Genomic DNA, 18,409 nt, shown 5'->3' with positions numbered 1-18,409 from the left:
TTACACCCAAATTTAAGAAGGGACATAAGCTCTACCTCTGGATGGAAGGGATTCCACTGCAACTATAAATCAATTTGAGCAGGATTGACATCTTTAAAGTATTGAATCTGGCTCACATTTTGAGGGGAAGAGAGGGGACATGGGGATAAAAAATATGGTGGGATGATATGGACATCATTACCCTAAGTACATGTATGAAGACCCGAATGGTGTGACTCTACTTCATATACAACCAGAGACATGAAAAATTGTGCTCTCTCTATATAATATGAATTGTAAGTATTCTGCTGTCATATATAACAAATTAGAATAATAAAAAAGAAAGTTCTGTCAAATAGCTTTCAACTATTAAAAATGTAATTATTTTTATATGAGGAAAAAAAAGAAGAGCCCATGGGATGGGAGAGACTGTCCTGTCACCTGTGAGAGTGTGGACTTGACTCTTCTCTTGGCTTTTCTGTCAGGGTTTTTAGAATTGTTTTCATTTTTTTTTTTAAATTTTGAGTCTATATCACTAGCTGCTTAAAATTTTAAATTGGTAAATCTTCCTGGTGAATAAAAGTGTTTAATAATATGAAGTGGGTAGAACTTTTCTGTTCCTGCTCTTTTAGTGTAGTTACCTTGGAATTTCCAATATATTTTTATCTCCTCTTTTTTAAAAAATAAATATCTATTTATATCTACCCATATATTTACTGCTTCCTTTTCTATTCTTTGTGCATCTCACACTTTGCTTTTTCTTACTGGTCAGAGTGCTTCCTGTAGAATTTACGTTAGTGATGATCTGCTGCTGTGGATTACCATGGTTTTCATTGGTCTGTGTTAAATGGGTTAAGTTTGGCCTGAAGCTGCTTCTGTATATATTTTAAGTTTGGCCTAAAGATTTCTTTGTACATAGTGACCTATAAACTAACTTGGTGTGTAAGTGGACTGTAACCTCTCTTGTAATAAGGAGCTGAGTCTCAACCAATTACAAGTGGACAAAGGTTCAGAGCATCCAAATAGGACAGCTGGGAGCTGTAACCAGTTGAACTGTAACCAACTGGCCTGTTGCTGGGCCTCACTTCCATCTTCCACATGGGGCCTGCGCCACGGTGGGGCCCGGCATTCTGAACCGTCTTTGGTCTAGATGGCTTCCCAATTCTAAAATTGAAAGAAAGCCGATTAAAAGCTACAAAACTAGATTTGTTATAATTCTTTTAACATCTGGAGAAGTCTAAATTTCACCTTTGGTTTTGAAAGGGGAAGAATTCCAGCATGGCTCAACAGTGGAGATAGAATTCTGCCGCCCTCTGGCTGACCTTGTGTCTCTGGGTTCTGTTTTTCCTTTTATCTTTGGCCAAGGGGTTCCTCTCTGTCTTTCCAGCTCTTTTATGAAGATTTTTAAATTATTTAATCTAACATTTTAAAAAAATTGTTCTCAGCCAGGAATTTTAGCATAAATAATCTAACTTACTGTTACCAGAACCTAGAAGTCAGAATTGTTTTTATATTGAATTATAAATGGAAATGAGATTCACGGGTCCTTTTCGATACCCAGATCCTCTAGGTTGTGATCCTGCCAGCTTTGTTCTTGTTGAGTAATTTGGAGGCTGTTAGCCAGAATTTTAACTAGTAAAGGGGAACTTTCTAGATCCATGATCCCATCTTCCTTATATTCTCTTTCTTGGTCAAATCTGCTCATAAAACTTTATAACTATTTTTGGTAGATGGCAGTATTGCAAAACCTTTCAAAGTATATCTTATCTGAGTGGCGTGCTTAAGGTCCTATTAGCAGAAAAAGCAATGTTGGCCTCACCTTGATAGCTGTGGACTATTAGATCAGTTAATAAGTGCTGAGTTATCAAAGGATCTTATGAAAGGATACTTTCTTTTCCGGGTTCAAGACTAGATCTTACATTCTGAGGGTTTCTCCTATATTTGATATAGTATGTCTCTTGACAATTGGAAAATAGCTCAAGAGCTCAGTGCGTGGTGAACCCAATTCAAATACAGAAGTTACCCTGTTTGACCTTAGTAGATGTTTAATCACTGTAGACCTTTAAAACAGGTAAAGTAACTCCAAAGTAATGTGGCCAGCATGCACCTTGAAAGGGTCACTAACCTGGTGACCTTTCAGTAAGAGACAGGAGGCTTTGCCTTGGTCCAGAGGAGTAAATATACGCACAGATAGAATCGGCACACCTTATCTCTGGCCTTTGCTAACCACAAAGTACAGATAGCCATCTTCAACTCACCAGTCCAACCTGGGTCTCCCTGTAAGAGAGTTCCTTGTTCACATCCTTTAGGTAAATATTCTGTTAAAATGGGCAAGGTCAAGGGTTCAGTTTCTTTACCTTGTGCCCCCTGGCCCGCCCCTGGATAACGATGTCACTGCTCTCCTATCTACTGAGAAACACACAGAGAAACCCCTCACAATATTTTAGATTCTGGAAAACCCACCATTGAGCAGACAAAGGAACCCACATGATTTGCCTGCTGTTCAAAATGAGTGTTACCATTTTTATATGCAGAGGAAGGCATACTGTTGGATTTCTAACCAAATTTTCTTTCTGTCTTGCTTTCTATATTTCATTTGAAGCTGTTCCCTTTTCCTCTCCTCTACGTCGGAAACCACCTCAGTGGATTATCAGACACAAGTAAATTAAGGTACGGAGAGGGAGACGGGTGGCGGGGTGCTGACTAACCCATCTTCTTCCAGTGGTTGCAAAACTAAGTTTGATTTTGCAGGAAGCCCTGGTTCCCTTGGGCCACATAGAGAAGGCAATTCTACTTAGTAATTTAAGAAAGGAAGCTATAGTTTTGAGTTGAATTGGCCAATGTTTTTGGGAATGTTTTTTTTTTAATATTTATTTTTTAGTTTTTTTTTTTTTAGGTGGACACAGTATCTTTATTTTATTTTTATGTGGTGCTGAGGATTGAACCCAGTGCCTCGCGCATGCTAGGCGAGCACGCTACCACTTGAGCCACAACCCCAGCCCCTTTGGGAATGTTAAAAAGCTTATATTCATACATTTACATTTCAGTGTAGAACATGAGCTCTGTAGACATCAAGCTAAAGAAGCCCTGATTTATCTGGGTAGATTTGTTTATGTGAATATGGTTGTATATAATTTTTGGTTTCATATAAAAGCAGGAACGTTTTGTTGGGTTTGATCGGGGAATAAACAACAGACACATTCAGCTGTGCACCGTCTGCTTCTCACATTCCCACTGCATTGATTTCAGTATCCCTTGATTACTTTTGCTGAAAAATCCAATGTAAAAGCCTCACAAGGCGGTGCACACCTGTAATCCCAGCAGCTCAGGGGCAGGAGGATGGTGAGTTCAAAGCCAGCCTCAGCATTTTTTTTTTAAAAAGAGAGAGAGAGAGAGAGAGAGAGAATTTTTTTTAATATTTATTTTTTAGTTCTCGGCAGACACAACATCTTTGTTTGTATGTGGTGCTGAGGATCGAACCCGGGCCGCACGCTTGTCAGGCAAGTGCGCTACTGCTTGAGCCACATCCCCAGCCCAAGCCTCAGCAATTTAGCAAGGCCCTAAGCAATTTAGCAAGACTCTGTCTCAAAAAAAATAAAAAAGAAAAAGAAAGAGTTGGGGATGTGGCTCAGTGGTTAAGCGCCCCTGGGTTCAATCCTGGGTACCAAAACAAAAACAAAACAAAAAAAGCACTGCAAAAAAACTAAAAATGAGGGCTGGGAAAGACAAAGCCATCTGTTAACCAGAAAATGTGGTGTGACCTGTGTAGTCTCGTTGAACACACATGAAGGAAGACCCAAGGACGAGAAGAGAGGTCTGTGCAAAGGGTGTCAGAAACAGAGGGGCATTTGTGCAGGAGGGTGGGAGGAAGGTGGGAGGAGGCCGAAGGAGGCCACCGGTGGTGGTGCTGCTTCACCCCCAGGTGGAGCAGCCCCTGTGAAGGTCTCTGGGGATTCGAGCTTCCTTCTGGGGACAGAGCAGTCACCTTGCCCTAATTGCCTCACATCTTAGCTTCCTGTGCTCCAGTCTCTGGTTGCTGATGATTTGCAAAAGTCTATCCTTTTCCTTCCTTTCTTCCTTCCTTCCTTCCTTCCTTCCTTCCTTCCTTCCTTCCTTCCTTCTTTCTTGTTTCTTTTTTTTGGTACCAGGGATTGAACTCAGGGGCACTCAACCACTGAGCCACATCCGCAGCCCTTTTTGTATTTTATTTAGAGATAGGGTCTCACTGAGTTACTTAGGCCACACTAATTTGCTGAGGCTGGCTTTGAATTTATGATCCTCCTATCTCAGCCTCCCAAGCTGATGGGATTATAGGCATTGCCACCGTGCCCTGCCCTCTTTTATTTTTTATTTTCAGACAGGGTCTCATTGAGTTGCTTAGAGCCTTGCTAAGTTGCTGAGGCTGGCTTTGAACTCGCAATCCTCCTGCCTCAGCCTCCTGAGCTGCAAAAGTTACATTTTAAGGGCAGAGATCAGTTGCATTAAGTATATTCACAGTGTTGTGCAGTTGCAGCTGCGATCTGTTCCCAGAACGTTTTCATCATCCCATGATGAAACTCTGTTGATTAAACTGTAATTCCTTCTTTCCCTCATCCCCTACCTCCTGGTTATCTCTGTTCTACTTTCTGTCTCTCTGAATTTGCTGTCCTTCACTGGGATCACACAATATCTGTCCTTTTCTGGTGGGCTTATTCACATAGAGTGACGTTTCCAAGGTTCATCCATGTGGTAGCACATATCGGAATTTCATTCCTTTTGAAGACTGAATAATCCTCCACTGCATATACATCTGTGTCATTTCAGCATCCATTTGTGAAAGCTTTTGATTTTGACGAGGTCCAATGTAGCTATTTTTTTTCTTTTTTCTGTTATCAATTTATCGATGTGTTCTTTTGTTGATTGTAATTTTAATGTTGTATTTGAGAAGATTTTGCTTGACCCCAGGTCATAAAGATCTGCTATGCTTTCTTCTAAGAGTCTTATAGTTTTAGTTCCTATATTCAGGCCCTTGTAATTTTGAAGTAATTTTTAGTGTATGGTGTGAGGTAGGACTCGGATTTCGTTCTTTTGCACGTGGCTGTGTGTTTGTCCCAGCCAACCTTTCAGACCTTTGTGGAAAGCACTGTTCTTTCCTTTTCTGTTGTATTATCTAGGTACAATTTCCACTGTATTGAAAATTGGTTGGCCGCAGCTATAGAGATTTGTTTCTTGACCCTTATTTCTGGTTCATTGATAACATATGTAAACCAGTAGGAAGCAGATTGTGTGACCTTGAACGCAGTGCTGACGGCTGGGTCATCACAGCCTAGTGGTGAGTTTTGAAATGGGAAAGTGCCTTGTTCCTGTTCCACTTCCGGGGTCCCTTGAGCTTCCATGTGAATTTTGGAATCTGCTTGTCCGTTTCTCCAAAGGAAAAGGAAAAGGAAGCCAGTTGAGACCTTCTTAGGATCTGTGTTGAGTCTGCATGTGAAAGGGGCATGAAATTCTTTCATCTGTTTGCTTTTATTACTTAGCATGATTTATTAAAGGTCGACAGGAGAATTCAGGTTGATATATTTAAGTTGAAAAATGAATGGGCTTAATTAAAAGTCGAAAACCTGTTTAAAGCAACAAGGAGAACCAGCCCTGGGAGTCTGACGCCTGCCTGCCCCTCTTCCCAACAGCCTGCCCATGTTCACGGTGCTCAGGAAGTTCACCATTCCGCTCACCCTGCTCCTGGAGACCATCGTCCTCAGGTGGGTGACTTCTGTTCCCCCCCCTCCCGCTCCTCCCCTGTGTTCCCTGTCCCCTGCAGTATTTTTACCTGGCAGATTCTAGCCATCCAGCCCTCTTTCCAAGTGGCTGACTTAAGTCTTTCATTTTACATTAGACAAATAACACATGTTCATGGTAGAAAATTATAAAGGGAAAATCGATCACCCTCACACAGTTGGAGGTCCGGGGAGGCAGAGGGAATAGAGAGGGAAGGTGGTCCGTGGAGGACAGGGGGCGGGATATCAGGGAAAGCAGTTCTGATGCAGTGACTGTGACAGAACATCAGAGTGAATTCATTTTTTAACGTCGGTGTAAAAGTTTCTCATGAGGATATTCAAGCTGGCATTCAAAAGGGCAATTTTTAATTTTGTTGTGAAGGTTATCTGAATGAAATTTAGTGGATGGCTCAGTGTGTTAAGCCTTAGTATTGAATTTTATCTTGACCTTCCAATGCTCCATCCAAGTCCCTGCAAACCGGACCTAGCAGCAGGCTCGCCCCTATTTTGTCCCAGCAGCTCCCTTGTGACCAGAGATACCAGTTTATGATTAAATTAAGAAAACGGTCTAAGAAATAATTTTGGTCTGAATTATAAACACTTTAGAACTTTTTCTACATGAAGCATTGTCAGATTTGGGGGGTAAATCGCCTAATACCTCGGTTCAGTTTGTTTCAAAAACAGAATCCACATTTACCCCGCCCCCTCCTCTCCTGCTTATTCATTTTCCACAGGAAACAGTACTCGTTGGGCATCGTGGCCAGTGTCTTTGCCATCATCCTGGGGGCTTTCATAGCAGCTGGGTAAGACTCTCTCTTTGTGCCTCTGACAATAGACCCAGCCCCTCCTGAGTTTTTCATTTTCCACCTGGCTGCAGTTGAATTCACGAGCTGGAGGCAAAGCTGTTGAGGTCAGTGGAATCCCCATGCCGTCCTGCGAGTGTTCCTGTGAGTGCCCGATGGGCTCCCTCAGTGGCCAGAATATTTCTGAGCATGAATACAGCAAGCATCGCCGGACATTAGCATTAGTACAGCCATTTTCTCTTTCACAGAAAAGTAGTAACTACTTAATTTTATTACCAAATGTCTTCAATTGAAAAATTTTACTTGCACTGTGCTTAGGTATTTGATGAAAAATGACAGATTTGGGTTGGGGGTGGTGTAGCTCAGTGGTCGAGCGTGTGCTTAGCCTGCATGAGGCCCTGGATTCAATTTCCAGCATCAGAAAATCCCAGAACAGATTTATGAAGCCCTTGAGTGTTGTTTTATATCCTTAGAGGTATCTAAGGGAGAGAGCTGTCATGAAGTGTTTTGGGCTGTGGGCCAACACTGTTGGAGTATGACGACCCCAGGGGTAGAATGCTGTCATTAAACGTGTTGTATGTTTGGGACACAAGCCAATGGTTTCAGGAGTCTAAGTTTGCATTTGCAAGTGTATAGAATACTCAGATTCCTGTCTTTTTTGGAGGGGGGGTGTGGGCCCTGGGGATTGAACTCAGGAGCACCTGACCACTGAACCCCCTCCCCAGCCCTCTTTTGTATTTTATTTAGAGACAGGGTCTCACTGAGTTGCTTAGCACCTTGCTTTTGCTGAAGCTGGCTTTGAACTCTTGATCCTCCTGCCTCAGCTTCCCGAGTCACTGGGATTACAGGTGTGTGCCTGGCTTCCTGTCTTTTATAGTATGGTGCCTAATGTATGCCTGCAGTTAAATTTCCTGGGTTCTAAGCTGTTTCTCATTTCTCTGGGCATCAGTTTCCTCATGTGCAAAGTAAAGTAAAGCTTTTGTCCAGAAGTTCCAAGTGTCACCTCCTCCTCCTACATTTTTTTTTCAAAGCAAGTCACATGGCCAGAAAAAATTGAAGTAGAATCATCTTCAGATGACTCTAAATGACAGCAATGAATCTGCTCTGATTATATAGCAAGTAAATCACTCACACTTCTGTGCACTTAGTACTGGCCTAAATGACTGATAGGTAAGACACCTGAGACCAGGTCACCCTGCCGGGTGTGGGAACATGGCTGTTGGGAACCCCTGGCCCCCCAACATGGGGAGGCTGAGGACTCTGGGAATTTCCTTCAGCCTCTCCAGACCTCTTCTCCCCATGCCTCTAGACTCCTGACTTTTCCTCCTTATCCAGCTGTTAACAGAAACACTTTAGACAAATTTAGCAGAGTGTATTGGAGCAAAGGAACAGTCTGGAAATTCTGTAACTCTCAGAGCCAGCGTAGACTCAGAGAGCTCCGTCCAACAGTGCACCAGGCAGCCTTATGGACGGAAAATGGAAGTGAGGCACAGAGGCAGCTGGACTGAGCCTTCGCCTTATCCGAGCATGGTCTCAAGAGTTGACTGCCTGCAACTGACTCAAGCCTGGTGATGGGCTGAGACTCAGCTGTGTGTTGTCAAAGTTCGGCTTTCAGTCAGTTAGTCTAGGTACTAAGCTAGGTTGTGGTGCATCGTGTGAGGACTCTCCCTTGGAGACGTCCTCAAGCCAAAGTCAGGTTAGTTTCTTTGTGCAGTGCTGGGGATGGACCCCGGGGACGCATTCGCACTAAGCAGGTGCTCCACCATTGAGCTGCACCCCAGCCTCCGTTTGTTTTAACACAACTCTGCTGTGTTGTGGAGCGCAGACGCTTCTCCATGATGAGTCAGGCGTGAGTGGGCAAGAGATGTAAAGACCCTTACTTTGAGGAAAATCCCCTTATTGTGATGGAACTGGAGAATTCTGATGTATGATAATAACCTGAAAGCAATTTGCATTCCCACAAAGATATTTGTAGGTGGTAATACCAGTGGAAGTCTCAAGCAAAAATATGATTTAATTGGCATGCAGATTTTGATGCAGTTTTGGCCTCTCTATTGTGTTCCCTTTGGTTGGAGATGATCTTATTTCGATGTTGCGGGGGAGTCCAAATATGCCACCACACAATATGCCACCTTGGGATAAAGGTTATTTTGAGCTAAAGGCAACTGAGAATCAACGGAGGCCTCAGAGTCAGGCATAAATGTCTTTGTGGAGGTGGCCCCTTCTGCACTGGAGAGAGGAGGAGGGCAGTTCTTCTCACTGAAGAGAGAGCCCCCGGGCAGCACCGAAATGAATCCACACCTTAAACCCCAACAACCTTTCTCCTCCGTTATTTCCCTTGCATATTTCCTAGTCACTTCCCACAATTTATTTGTCCCTTGATGTCCAACCCTATATCCTTTGTTAAAATGTCATGTGAGTCCCCCTGTCAAGCTGTTTCTTTGGGTTTTACTTTTCTGTGAACTCCCGTGCATGTAAAATTCGAATAAGGTTTGTGTTCCTTTTTTCCTGTTGATCTGTCTTTTGTCAATTAGTCAGACCCAGCTGGCTGTGGTGGCCACACCTCTAGGAGACTGAGGCAGGAGGATTGCTTGAGGCTAGGAGTGGGAGGGTAGCTGGGCAACTTAGTGAAATCCTGTCAATCCATTCATCCATCTGTCCATCCATACATACATATGTTAATTCACACATTCATATATTCATTCATTCACAGGCCCCCAGGTACTGAACCTAACAGGATAGAGGGAAAGTTTATCTTCCCTGGAAGTTGATAGTTGTGAATTCTGACATGGGTCTGGTATTGTCTATAAGGATGAAGTGCAAGTGTGTGAATCCCATCATATATCAATTACTGTTCTCTAACATCTATGTCATATCCCCCAAACATTTTTATATTGGCATTATTTTTTTTAAAAAAGATTGTTTCAAAAACCACAGGAATAGGATGGCTTGGTAAGAGTTTTATAGACCCTGGGGGTGTCTGCCTTGCCCTTTAGATGGACAGGGCACTGTTTGGCAGCAGATGGAGGTATCATGTCCTCATAGGGCCCTCTTACCCAGTCACTCCCCTGCTGTCCCACAAGGGCTGCACCCTGGGGATGGCCCTGTTCACAGCAATAAGCAAAGCCATTGGTGGGTCTCCCCTTAGGAGAGTCAGGGTTCCCCAGTTATCACGCTGACTTCCAGATAGCAAGACAGGGCTTGCAGGGGGATGGGTACAGTCCCTGGGTCGTAAGCTCTGTGTAATTAAGTTGAAGCCACCCGATTGGCTGGTTTTCTTTTTGTCTGGAGGCAAAATTAACCTTTCTCCAGCAGAGAAGGGAAAATATGCCGTATAAGTGTTGCTAGGTTGTTACTGGCATTGGATGTGGATTTGATTAGGAAAAGCAGGCAGGCTTTGAGGCCAAGGGAGGAGGAGTTCCTGAATCACCCCCCTTGTCTTTTGTTCTCCTACCAGGTCTGACCTTGCTTTTAACCTGGAAGGCTACGTCATTGTATTCCTAAATGATATCTTCACTGCAGCAAATGGAGTGTATACCAAGCAGAAAATGGACCCAAAGGTACAGGCTCTTCCCTCCTGTGGCTTTAGGCTTTATCATCTGCCCCCAAGAAGATGTGAAAAATGGAAATGGATTTCTACAGTTGGCACATAGTTTATGTAATACGATTGATCAATCACTCATTTTATCCTAATTATCTTATCTGTGTATGTTCTTGTTACTCTTAGTCTTGGAAAATTTGGGGTGAAAATTAGATAGGAGGGGAGAAGTTGTCACAGTCCCAATGTACAGACAACAGCAGAGCACATCATGGCTCCGTCAGCTCGGTCATCAGTGACCACGGCAAAGTCCGGGGCGGGACACTTGTTTGGAGAGTGTGGAGTCTGCAGGTGGGACCTACCCCGGCTCTCCCTGGCCATGGTGACTTTGAACCTCAGCTTCTCCAACCTCAGGTTCCTCACCCATGACATGAGTAGCCTGGAAAGGATCCCTGGTGCATCCTCCAGCAGGACCTGCCTCCTCTGATCCCCAGGGGCCAGCCGGGAGCTCTCTGGCCTGGGTCTGCTGCAGTGGAGGCCCCAGCTGTTCCAGGAAGCTGTGGAGGATGAGCCGGCCATATGGCTCTTTGTTCCTGGTTCTTTGTGTAGAAGGAGGGAGTTCTCCCTAACAAGCCTTTTTTTTTTTTTTTTTTAATCTCTATGGCCATTTGTTTCTTTTATTGGTGGCGGTTTTACAAAAACATGTTTGTTGCCTTTTGAAAAACCACAATAGGTTAGCCTTGTTTGGGGGAGAGATGGTGTGGCCTCTTCTGTGGAAGTGAATACATCAGGGCTCTTCTTCAGTGCAGACAGTGCAGATGTTTTAAAGGAGTTGTTTATGTGAACAGTTTTCATCTCCTTTACTGTGTTCCAGATTTCTTTAAAACAAAAAGAAAAGCTCACATAGTCAGAATGTCCAAGGGGGTGGAAACTTGGCCTCCTTTTCATTTCATCCATTTTGTCTGTAGCTTTTGGTGTAAAATAAATATTTATTCTGAAACCAAAATACAATTGAAATGAAGCATTTTCTGTTGGGAATTTGTTATAAAATATTCCAGTAGAGAGTCGGTGAGAATACATGTTCTAACGTTGTGTAGATTCGTAGTTGAATAAATAGCTCCAGGAAATTTAATGCTTGTATTCTGAAATTCAGTGGGGTTTTCTTTGTTTTTGTAGGAACTAGGGAAATATGGGGTGCTTTTCTATAATGCCTGCTTCATGATCATTCCAACTCTTATTATTAGTGTCTCCACCGGAGACCTTCAGCAGGTAAGTGGATAAAATGGTCAATACAACTTTCCTTAGCCATCTTTTAAAATTTCAATATTTAACATTTGGTACTCACTGAAATAAAATGCATACATGCATATCTTATATATAGTATATAGGATCACACACACACACACACACACACACACACACACACACACATCTCAGATCCCTATGTATATAGAATTACCAGGAAGGTACATAAAATGTTATGTCTGGGAGCTGGGCATGGTGTCATGTACCCTGGTCCCAGACACTCTGGAGGCTGAGGTGGGAAGAATAGTTCAAGACCAGCCTGGGCAACAGAATGAGACTCCATTTCAAAAAGAAAATCAAAAGCTGTTTGAGGGCTGTGGTTGTAGCTCAGTGGTAGGCACTGGGTTCCATCCTCAGCACCACATTAAAAAAGAAAAAGGTGTTTGATGTGCCTGGTATTTAACACCCTTAGACACACGGAGGCAGCAGGATCTTGTTGACAAGAACTCAGGACTTGCAAATTTTTGGAAAACAACAATCAAAATCTCGGAGTCCGAGTCCCACTGTCCTTCTTTGTTGATGTGAGGACCCTGGGAAAATTACTTCCTTGGGAAAGAAATTTTGATAGTTTAAAAATGGGTTTCTTTGTTATTTTTAATTATAGACATTTTGAAACATTTGCAAAGTAGGGAGAATAATTCCATGAACTGTCCTCTCTCAGTCCCCAGCTTCTTGGCATTTAGCTGTGCTGATTTTATCTGTTCCCATCCAGCCTCACCTCTTCCAGCTTCTGCAGTATTTTAAAAGAGACCCCAGACATCGTACCATTTTTACATCTAAACATTCCAGGGTCTACCTTTGACTGTTGAAAAGGTATTGTTCTTTCTGAATTTGCCCTGCTTAACTTAGCCAATGCTTATTCATGAAAGACAGATAAGATGGTCAATTAGGCCCAATATTTCTGTCTACTCTCAAATGTAAAGCTTCCCGAGTACCAACTGCGACACCACGAATGGAAAATTCCACACCTGAATTGTTTGTGGTGGGTCACAGTAAAAATGTAGGCACACTAAAAATAATGAATAAAATTACCTTCAGGCTACATGTGATCATGGTATATATAAAACACATGTGAATTTCATGTTCAGACCTGGGTTCCATTCCCAAGATGTCTTATTATTTTTTTCACCCATTACATATTTAAAAAAAAAAATCTGAAGCACTTCTGGTCCCAAGCATTGCAGATGAGGTATACTCAGCCAGCCTTAAGGTATCAGGCCCAGTGGGAGGGAGAGGAGGACAGGTCTGCCAGGGAATGGCCACTCCCATGTTAAGGTTCATCACGACGGCTTCCAGGGATACACGCCCCGACTCCTCTAAGTTGAAAGCCCCACAGCTTCTATGATTTTTTTTTTGTACTAGGGAATGAACCCAGGGTTGTTTAACCACTGAGCCACATCCCAGCCTTTTTATAGTTTATTTGGAAACAGGGTCTTGTTGAGTTGCTCAGGACCTCGCCGAGTTGCTGAGACTGGCTCTGAACCTGTGATCCTCGTGCCTCAGCCTCCCAGGCCTGCTGCTGGGATTACAGGCGTGCACCACCGTGCTTGGGCAGCTTCTATGAATTTTGCCTGTATTGAGAGGTGATGTTTAAGTTCATGTAGGAAATGAGGGGTGAGGGGAAAAATCCCATCAGGTTGCCTCTGCTCACTGTCCCCCTTCTGGCCAGGTGTTAACCCTCCCTTTGCTGGACTGGGTGGCTGGTTCAGAGGGCTTCTGAGAGGACAGTTCTTCTGTTGTAACAACGAGCACAGTCATTGAAGTTGATTGTATTTGCAGCCCTTTCAGGCTCTGAAGGATTTTGGGCTGCAGGACTTCTGGGGTAGATGGCCAGGCTGATTGCTCTTCCTTCAGCTACACAGTTCTTCCCCCAGAAGCTGGAAGCTACAGAAGGGCCCAGTAGCCAAATCCCCAGGGGTGAACAGCCATGTCCATGTATTTATATCAAAACCTGCCAACAGGCATCAGTTTTGATCAAGAGCTCTCTGTTTCAGGTTAGTAGGGACACTGTGTGAACCCGGGACTCACTGTGAGTTCAGTGTTGGAAGACGGAGCGAGCTCCTCCCCCCAGCACCTCTCCAGCAGACGCAATGTCTGAAAACACAATATTTATTTTTTACCCGTCATTAGTCCATTTTAAACCAAGTTGGTGTCAGCGACCTTACACAAAATTATGAGTCTCAACAAAGTGGCCCTAGTGGTGTGTCTATTTCATTATTATAGAATAGAATTGAGTTTTTCTGTTGAATCACTGGAATGTATCTGTTCTGGAATTCTGGTATCTTGTAGCTGTTTCAGAGATACATTTAATTCTAGGAATAAAAATGTACACACTTGAGTTGGGGATATGGCTCAGTGGTAAAAGCTTGCCTGGGTTTGATCCTTTGCATGGGAAAAAAAAAGTTTAGAAATTCTTACACACTCCTAGAATGCCTACTTGGGACTGAGAGCATATTTTCCTGTAGGAGCACTATGATGAGTGACAAAAGAAATATTAGGAACTTATGGGTAAAACGGCCTGGGAATACAGCTTATAATACCACTTCTGTAGGGACATGAATTCCCACATCCAAATCATTGACTTCTAAACTTGTAACCTGGGGTTTTCAGAAGCTGCCACAGGCTTGCTATGATTATGCGCCATTCTCCTATTTTCTTGTGTGATAGTTAATATTTATTGAGGAACTGTTATATCAGTGTGTTTCAAAGCATCGTTCATGAACTATCTCATGACATTCCTAGAACCATCCTGGGGAGAGAAAGTACTGCTGTCAACCCCATTTTATAGCAAGGAATTTAGGGCTTAGTGTTTAAGAAACTTCCAAGAACCGCAGGCGATAGATCCAGGCCCTCTGGCCCTAGAAACACATTCTTTGCTGTATGTAATGGCAGTTATTTTGTTTGGATAGATAAACTGTTCATGTTTCTTTCCTTCACATGTAAAAACTATAATAACCCTTATATCTTATAGAGTGCAAGAGGCCTAACATTCAAATAGTCTTTGTCTTTTATTTGTCATTAAATTCGGGTCATTAATTGATTTTGAGATGAGGTCTTGCTGTGTTGCCCAGACTGGTCTCAAACTCCTGGGCTCAAATGACCCTCCTGCTTCATCTTCCCGAGAAGCTGGGACTTCAGGTGTGGGCCTCCGCAGCTGGCTAGTCCCCGTCTAAATGTGGTTTGATTTTTGTCCTTGGCAATAATGTAAAATGAGGCTCATTCAGGAGGAGCCATACTTCATTTTATGTTTTGTTCTTCTGTGCGAGCGCTGGTGTGGTATGAACCTCTGTCCAGATGCCACGGCTGCCAGTCAGCCACACACGTGATCACACACACAGATCGGGGTTTGCTCAGATGATATCACCCAACTGTGGGCTACATGTAAGCGCAGGTAGGCCAGGCTAAGCTCTGATTTTCAGTAGGTTAGTGTATTAGTGCATTTTTGCCTTATGACATATTCAACTGATGGTGGGTTGGTTGGAAAGTAACCATATGGGTAAGTCAAGGAGCATCTGAAATTTGTTAAATTCTGACATTTGGGAAGAATATTCTCCTTCTATTCTTTCGTGTGTTGGAAAACCCCAGTATTGACCCCATCTTTCCTCTTCCCTTTGACAGACTCTGAAGATTTCAAACAGAACTTCCCTTACCTACCTTAGTGCTTAGTTTTTACTAAAATTCCAAATGGATCAAAGAGTTCAATTTATAAGCTTACTATTAATAAAAATTATAAGAGAAATGGAAGACATTTATAACCAGAAGAGAAGCTCAATGGTAGAGTGCTTGCCTCTATCCTTAGAATTACATAAAAATAAATAATAAAAATAAAGGCATTGTGTTAATCTACAACTAAAATCGAGGGGGGGGTTCTCTAAAATGACAAATATTTTTAAACTTTTAATTCATGTACAAAGTTAAAGTAAAAAATGTGACTATATTTTAATTTAAAAATATCTGATAAGATATTTTATTTAATTTTAAAATATCTGATAAGAGATGCTGGAAGATGCAGGATATGTACTATAATCAGGATGCAAAAACATGAGCAACTTTGTAGAAGAGAGTGGTGAGTGCTCTTTGTTTGTTGAATCAGGTAAAGCTTGGGAATTTGTGAGCATCTGGGAGCCTACAATAGAAAGCTCCGGCTTCTTGGCCACATCTGGGTTAACTGTACTGAAAGCTGAAGGATGGGCTAGAACAAAGGTTCACTCTTCTTTTTAATGATAGGAAAAATTGGTTGAGTCATTTTTCCTGGTGGACTGGGAGCAGGAAAGAGGGAGAAGGAGAGGTAGTGGCAAAACTTGCTGGTGACTCACCACCCTGGCAATTCAGTCAGGACTCTGGATTTACATCCTTGGCAGATCTTTTAACAGCACCTTGGTTTTACCTCTGAACAATGAGGTCGGAGATGACAGCTCCTCTTGTTGACATATCAGGCCCTTGGAAAATACTCAGTGGGTGAACTTTGCTTAGCCATGAATCCCTGCAGTAGGTCCCAAGTACATCTAGTGTATTGTAGTTGATGAATGAGGGTGAAAAGATAGGACTTGTTTTTCCCATTTAAAAAACCCCCAAGTGCACCATGAAGAAGATGGTTCCTCCTGAATGAGCCTCACTTTCACATTATTGCAAAGTACAAAAATCAAACCACATTAAGACAGGGACTAGCCGGGTACAGAGGCCCACACTTGAAGTCCCAGCTTCTCAGGAGGCTGAAGCAGGAGGGTCATTTGAGCCCAGGAGTCTGAGACCAGTCTGGGTAACACAGAAAGACCTCATCTCAAAATTAATTAATGACTCGAATTTAATGAAAAATAAAAGACAAAGACTATTTGAATATGTTAGGCCTCTTGCACTCTATAAGATATAAGGGTTATTATAGTTTTTACATGTGAAGGAAATACTCCAACATACTTGGACTGCAACAGTAAGTCTAAAGGAAGAACTACTTTATTATTACTCACCTTTAATTATTTCCTGTTTTATTATGCTAGATTATTAAAATGCCACTAGTACAGCATTATTATTATGATGATGTTATTTTTGTGTACTGGGCATTGAACCCAGGGCTTCATGGGTGCTAGACACGTGTTGTACCATGGACCTACTTTCCCAGTCCTTTATTTACTTACTTTTGTGATGCCGGAGATCAAACTCAGGGCTTCAGTCGGGCCTGGTGGTGCACACCTTTAGTCCTAGCAGCTCGGGAGGATTGCAAGTTCAAAGCCAGCCTCAGCAACTTAGGTACTAAAACAACTTAGTGAGACCCTGTCTCAAAATAAAATTCAAAAAGTGCTGGGGTGTTGCTCAGTGGTTAAGGCTCATGGGTTTAATCCCTGTTACCAAAACAAAAACAACAACCCAAAACCCCCAGGGCCTCATGCATGCTAGGCAAGCACCCTACCAGTGAGCCGCAACCCCAGCCCCTTATTTTTATTTTCTTTTGAGACAGGATCTTGTTAAGTTGCCCAGGCTGGCCTTGAATTTATTATCCTCCTGCCTTAGCCTCCCAAGTAGCTGGGATTAAAGGCATGTGCCTCCCTGCCCAGTCAGCCTCGTTATAACTAAAGAAGCAATACTGGGGCTGGGGCTGGGGCTCAGTGGTGGAGCACTTGCTTAGCAAGTATGAGGCATTGGGTTTGATTCTCACCATCACATATAAATAAGTAAATAAAGGTCCATCAGCAACTAATAAAAAATATATTTTTTAAAAAAAGAAACAAAGCTAAAATTTGTAAAAACTAAATTGGGTGAAGAGTCAATGTACCCAGCGCTTCACCCATGCTAAGCACGAACTTTACCACTGAGCTACACCCAGGCTCCCAAAGTACGCATTAAAAAGTTTTGTTTTTTAATGATGGAAACTTTGAAGCACATATAGATGCGTAGAGAATAATAAACAAACCCCATGTGCCCATCCCCTGTTTCAACAATTATCAACGTTTAATGTCTATCTTTTCTTTTTGTTTTTATTAAAACATCTTTATGGTGCATTATAATTGAACACGATCGAGATTCCTTGTTGTGTATTCCTACAGGCACACAGTACAACAATGTAACTTGGCTAATTCTCTCCCCAGTATTTTCTCTCTCCTTTATTCCCTCCTTCCTCTAGTTCCCTTCCTCCATTCTACTGGTCTCTCTTCTTTTTTTTATGAGATCCCTCCTTTTCTACCCTTTTTCTACCTAGCTTCCACATAGGACCCTTGACTTTCTGAGTTTTTGTGTATCTTTTTGTTAGGAGATGGGGCAGAGTATTACTAATGAGTCAGTGTCAGCAAAGTGTGCAAGGCTGTATGAATTGGAGGAGAGAATTCCCTTTTAATTGTTTAAAAATTTGAATAACAATTTGTTTTTTTTAAGAGAGAGTGAGAGAGGAGAGAGAGTGAGAGAGAGAGAGAGAGAATTTTTTTTAATATTTATTTTTTAGTTCTCGGCGGACACAACATCTTTGTTGGTATGTGGTGCTGAGGATCGAACCCGGGCCGCACGCATGCGAGGCGAGCGCGCTACCGCTTGAGCCACATCCCCAGCCCCTTGAATAACAATTTGAAAACCTATTTAAATAGTTTTAAATGATTCAGTTGCTAAAACTTGGCTAGCAAAGTATTGCTTAGTAGAAAGAGAATAGAACTTTGATCTAAGCATGTTATTGAGCACATTGCTTAAGTGGTCTTGAGTCGCCTTAAAATCAGTTTTGAGCCGGATGCAGTGGCGCATCTCAGTGTCGTGGGAGGCTGATGCAGGAGGATCACAAGTTCAAAGCCAGCCTCAGCAAATTTGGGAAGTCCTGAGCAACTTAGCAAGACCCTGCCTCAAAATAAAAATGAAAGGGGCTGAGAATGTGGCTCAGTGGTTAAGTGCTCCTGAGTTCAATACCTGCTATCAAAAAAAAGGAGGAGGAGGAGGAAGGGGAGGGGGAGGGGAAGGAGATGGGGGGAGGGGGAGAAGGAGGGGGAGAGGGGGGAAGGAGAGGGGGATGGGGAAGAAACAAATCAGTTTTGGATGCAGGCAAGAGAAAAATTATAAATAAA

General features: G+C 42.7%; 1 pseudogene across 1 annotated transcript in view; it reads left to right on the top strand.

Moving 5' to 3' along the window:
• The window catches only part of LOC308631827 (nucleotide sugar transporter SLC35D2-like), a 49,874-nt pseudogene that overhangs the window by 16,796 nt on the left and 14,669 nt on the right, over positions 1-18,409 (top strand). Inside the window, exons 4-8 of the transcript XR_014024311.1 lie at positions 2,582-2,649; positions 5,643-5,714; positions 6,464-6,532; positions 9,990-10,092; positions 11,247-11,339. The product of XR_014024311.1 is annotated as a nucleotide sugar transporter SLC35D2-like (transcript). The remainder of the gene's footprint in view (positions 1-2,581; positions 2,650-5,642; positions 5,715-6,463; positions 6,533-9,989; positions 10,093-11,246; positions 11,340-18,409) is intronic.

This window comes from Spermophilus citellus (genome assembly GCF_964194105.1).
Source record: "Spermophilus citellus genome assembly, chromosome: 12".
In the NCBI taxonomy this organism is placed as follows: domain Eukaryota; kingdom Metazoa; phylum Chordata; class Mammalia; order Rodentia; family Sciuridae; genus Spermophilus; species Spermophilus citellus.
This window is presented reverse-complemented; position numbering and strand designations above follow the sequence as displayed.